We start from the raw sequence: 5,565 nt of genomic DNA, 5'->3' as shown, positions 1-5,565 counted from the left end.
CCCCCCCTCCCCGCTGCAGGAGCTACGGCTCTCCTTGACCAAATCACAGCGGTGGAGGATGTGGCTTTAACCCGCTTCAGTTATTCCTGCGTGTTTCTTTCCAGCAATCAATCAGGCAGACAGAATCACTTTGCTCAAATCCTTACCTGCACCTGATTATCTGTTGGCAGCGTGTTGCAGCACAGGACTAATTTTAGCCACAGATTTTAGCTCATTGTGTGACCACGTAAAGGATGGGTTGCGTGAAGGGTGACCGTGCCCTGTTCCTCCTGTGCCGTAACCCCCTGGACGGGGACATGGTGCGGCAGAGCTGCTGACGCAGGACCAAGCTCTGCCAAGAGTATTGGCCAGGGGACTTCTGTGCTGCTGGCACCTGGCCCGGCTCAGGCCACCAGAGAAGGCCATGGCTCCAGGCTGCACAGGGACACCCATTCCCTTTTCCACCCTGCTCTTCCCGAGGGGTTCCTGACACACCACCTGCTCTAAGGAGGGCTCTCTGGTATGAGGAAGAGCACCACAGCTGGCTGGGTGCTTCCTAATTTGCATGGGAGCCAAAGGCCGTTGTGGAAAGGATTATATGAAATTGTCATCCTGAGTCATTTTTATTTCCCTTCCACTCTCATTGCGTGAGCATAGCCCAGGTGTATGCGCTGAAACTTCCTTCTGGCAGACAAGGCCATGCCTGCATTGCAAACCTGCAAAGTTTTCCAGTTATGGGGCTGGGTGAGAATCTGCCAAACCCTTCTCGGGCCCTCACCTTGCACTCCGAAGGACTGCTAAATCTGAGCTGCGGATGGGGACTGGGGGGTTTATCCACCTGCTGCTACAGGTTTTTCACCAGCAAAGAATCCCGAGTGACTTTCAGCCTTGACTAAACATGATGTTGCCATGGCTGGAAATAGAAAAGGCAATGTTCCTCTCACTAGCTACGCTTCAGCTTCCCCCTTGGAAAACAGGAGCTGGAAATGCTGTCAAGGCCCTGCGGAGGCATTCACCAGCTATAGATATCAGTGTTCTGGAGTGCTCGGTATGGCTGGACCTGGTATGCAAATATTTAAATAGATACCATCTGAATGCAAATACTTTTTATTCAAAGGCCAGAGAGGGGGAGGAAAGTGCAGTTATCAGTAGTACCAGGTTGGCCGAGTAGTTTTGGAGGCAGCAGTACGTTCTCTGCTGCCCATTGCAACATTTAGACAAACAGTATCTTAGGAAGGTGCTGCTATAATCTTGCAAGAATTCTATAATGACTTCATAAATTAAGCAAATGCTTTACTGTACAAGGAAGTTTTGCAGCTAAACAAATCGTTGCGCAGGTACTGCATGCTGGTTATGCTACAGTTTGCCTCCGCCAGTCGTGCAAAAGTAATCAAGTATCGTATGCGGAGGAACCGCAGGTAAAGCAAGTAGGATGGAGATTAATGTGAGCATGTGTTTGTTAGCAAAATCAGTTGGGGCATGTTGTGTATTTGTGCATTGCTAACATGGGGCTATTCAGTGCAGAGCTTTGCCTGTTCACTTGATGATATAATGAGATTGTCCACTGTAGGTCACCCCCCACACCCCCCAGTTTCGAACATGTGCCCTTAACTACTGCATGTCCACCCTGTCTCTGGCTTTTCCACACCTATGCCTTTAGAAAGACCTTCTGAGGGTGGTTTTGGTGATAACCTGCCTTCACGCTACCTTCTTGGCACTCTGGCAGATACATTGCACAGTCCCATTTGTAGGACTCGGAGGAAGAACTGCTTACGCATTTATTCTGCCAGCATGACTTTTTCCTTATTCAGCCGCCACGGCTGCTATTAGCAGAGCATGCCAGCTTGTTCTTGCTCGTCTGCGTCCTCGCCTCAGCTCCTGCCAGTGCTTCCCTGTGCTGGCCCAGGGTTCAAAATTCTCTCCCAGCACCTTCACCACCTGCCGTGGGTGGCTCAGAAAGCTTCAAGAGCAGCCATGCTGCTGCAGATCAAGGTCCTGTGAAGTTCAGTTTTAGTTTCCTGACTCTGACCCGCTCTCCATTAGCCTCCTTCCTTTCCTCAGCTCCTGCCATGCCTGTGTCCTCTGCTCTTACTGCCCTTGGCACCCGTATCCACCTCTGCCTGCTCTTTTCTCCCTTCCAGGGTGAGCACCTTTCCGCAGGTCCCCCCTCCCTCTTCTCCTGCAACACCAGCTCACCATGAACTCATTCATCCATCATGACATTGCACAGCATGAGGCTGCATTTTTGTTTCCAACCTTTCCCCGCTGCCCATTCTTGTAAATCTCTCTGATAATCCCGCAGGGATATTCCCATACTTCCTTATATTGCACACAAAGAGCTGAACTCCCCATTTCCTCCCACACCCTCCTCTTCCTCCTCACACTCCAGCTCCCTGCAGGCCTCCCTCGCCCCAATCACAACCCAGGGGCCACCTTCAGTCCCTGCTCTCCTGCCTTTCCGCTCTCTCAGCATCAGCCCTGGACTTCTCAAGAACCTCACGGGGGTGACAGACAAAATGCAATGGGACAGCAATAGTGGAGAGCAGAGCCCAGGTTCTGGTTGTCCCACAGTAAACTGGGACTCCTCCTCTTGCATTTACTGCAGCTTTGGAAAGTGTAAAAGCAAGGGCAAAAGGCAACCTTGCACCCAGGGACATGTGCAGAGAGGCTGCGTCCTCCCACTGGCTCCAGTGCCAGCCTGACCTTCGCAGTTGAGAGCAAAAACCTTTCACCGCCCTCCCCACCTCCTCGCTCTGCTGTTCTCGGGTTAGGGCGCAGCGTGCTCCTCTTGCACAGCTTGGGCTGTGCGGGCTGTTTGATGCATAGGTGTGGGTGTCTCAGCTGAGAGAGGTGGGACGGGCAGCCCCAGGAGCTGCCTGCTGGCCTGCCTGCCGATGGGCTTGGACATCATGAGGGGCCACAGTCCTAACCTGGAGGCCTTAACTCCTGCTCTCCTCATCATCATCATCCTTCAGCCCTTTGACATGAGGAAGGTATTGACTACTTGGCATTTTACACATGCCAAGTGTACAAGCATTTTACAAATGCCAAGTATTGACTACTTGGCATTTTACACACTATAACTACAGGGCCAGACCAGGGCCAACAGACACTGTTTACCAACCCTGTGCCCCACATCCACCTGGTGGACACATCTACCTTCCTGCCCCAGCAGGACTCGATGCACCAGAAGGCAGTGAGGCCACCAGGACCCTTAATCTATCCGCCAAAGTGGCAGCCCCACTGCTGCTGGCTTTGCCCCACACCTTCGGTTCAGATGTGGATGAGCAAGACAGTTGGGTGAGGAATGGAAAAGGTGTAGTCAGCAACGAATCCTCAGGAAAGACACCATGATCTCCGAGGTGGAGGACAAGTATCATTTGTGACTTTTTAAAATGGAAATTCTTCAGTGATGATGGACTCTGGGCCGGGCAGGGGCCCAGCACATTTTTCTGCAGAAGCTGAGCTGTGGAAATAATTAAGCATCTGGTTGTTCCTAGAAGAAAGAATAGCAGAACAGAGTGCAGGGATGGAAGGGAGGACCCTCTCCCTGGAAGAAAGCCCGCTCTCTTTTCAAGGGGGTGGGGGAAGGGCTTTTCCACCATTTCTGTGCTCCCAGCGCCGGCTCTCTGCTGGAGAGCAAGAGCTGTGCAGGATCCCGTGGGGCGAGGGAGCAGGAAAGTCCCGTTCCCTGCCACCAGCCAGGACGGCACACGCCGCCGGGACGGCCACTGCATAGCCTGTCCCCATCTCCAGCAAGCGCTCTGGCACCTCTTGCCTTCCCGTCCCTTCAGACAGCTCTCTGAAGCATTAACATCAGGGCCAAAAGGCTCCCTTTAAAAGTCGACACATTTATCAGGCCATAATGTAAGAAGCCAAAGTCCAGAGGGGTTGAAACAGAAACTCCCCCGAACACCCCAGAGGTTTGACTGCCCGCCCTCCCTCCCTCCCTCTCTCCCCTTGCTCCAGCGCTCAGATTTTCCCAGGACTGTCTCCTTGTCCAATTTTCCAAACAGGACTTTCCAGTCCCTGTTGGAAGAGAGCTGGGGTTTTCCCCGCTCACTCCTTTCTGCAGTTTTACCCCTTTACACAGCAGCCGCGAGCCATGGCACCGGGTTCCATTGCCTCTCCAGCAGCTGGAGTGCAGCCTCCTGCCTGCCCACTGCCACGCCAGGGGCTTCCCTGCTCTGAAGGAACAGGCCTGCACCCCTTTAATTTAAATCCTTTTCCCACTCCCAGTTTTAGCTAATCCAGATTTATTTTCCTGTGCATCTTTCAAGGGAAGCTCTTCATCCCCCCAGCTTAAAGCAAAATATGAGCAAATGTGTGCAAAGTGCTGCAAGAAAGAGCCTTAAAACTCAAATATTTTTAACATGCACGCACCCCGTGAAGAGCACACGGCTACAATTACAGTTCAACACTTAACTCAGTTAATTATTACCCCTGGATTTTCAGTAGCTTGGAGGAGGGAGTTTCCCAAGGCCGTACAGAAGATCTCTGTGAGCGCGGCTGCTCCACTTCAGCAACGCTCCTTGTTTGCACTGGGGAGTGCCCAGGCGTCGAGCAAGACACAGCCCCCCCAGAGGACCACTGGCCGGTGTTAAACGAGAGCCCGTGGTGTTCGCTTACGCAGTGTGGGAGGACCCACGTAGCATTTTTCCTTTCTGCGTGGGAAAAGGACACGCCATGTGTTAGTCAAAGCTCTGCATGTGTGCTGAGCTGAGGACTGAGAGTCGGTAAGGATGATTGCCCGGCCTGTGCAGCACACAGAACGAAACCACCCTCTTCTTTCAGTTTTTTCTAAGTGGATGAGTTTCCATTCCGGCGTGCGTCAAGGCTGATGTTTCTGGATTTCATCTAAAAACTTAGATCTGACTCCTAGCAGCAGCTTCTCTGAGACATTTTGCCCCAGCAAACAAACAAACAAGCCCTCCCCCAAGCTGCATGCAGCCTCCTTATCTGGGCTGTGCCGAGCATGGCTTGGGGAAAACCCTCCCGAGGAGGGGGATTCACACCACCCACTCGCCCCCAAGCACACTTGACCTCCACCTCCTCTCAAACAGCCTATGAAATTTCCTGAGCTATAGTAAAACATCCAACATCGTCTGTCTGTCCATCTGCCCCAGACCTCTCCACGCTCCTGTCCTTGCAGCCCTGACCCCCAGCAGCAGCAGGCTGAAACATGTGGTGTCAAGCTGCTGGACTACTCCACTGTGGTGAGGGAAAGCTTGCAAACTGCCATGTCTCCTGCCTTGACAATCACTCTTGCAGGGCAGAGCTCAAACCTGTGGAAACTGAAATAATTAGGTAGAAACTGGGTTAGCTGGCAGCGGTGTGGGAGGCTGGCAGGCTTCGCCTGCAGTCAGCCGGGTTTAAACAGATGATCAAACAGCACGAGGGCACGTACAACAACTGTGAAATGGCAAGAAGGCAGAGGGGATAATGGCAGCAGTGCCACCCGGGTGTGAAAGCTAGGTGAGACACCACCGGCAGCAGACATGGGTCCAGCAGGCCCCCCAGGTCCACTGCTGAGGTGGTCTCGTCCCCTTCTCAGCCCAGCGGTAGCACTTTTCACACAGACATGCT

The sequence above is a fragment of the Pygoscelis adeliae genome, unplaced genomic scaffold (assembly GCF_000699105.1).
Source record: "Pygoscelis adeliae isolate BGI_AS28 unplaced genomic scaffold, ASM69910v1 Scaffold71, whole genome shotgun sequence".
Lineage (NCBI taxonomy): Eukaryota > Metazoa > Chordata > Aves > Sphenisciformes > Spheniscidae > Pygoscelis > Pygoscelis adeliae.
Note: the sequence above shows the minus strand (reverse complement) of the source record.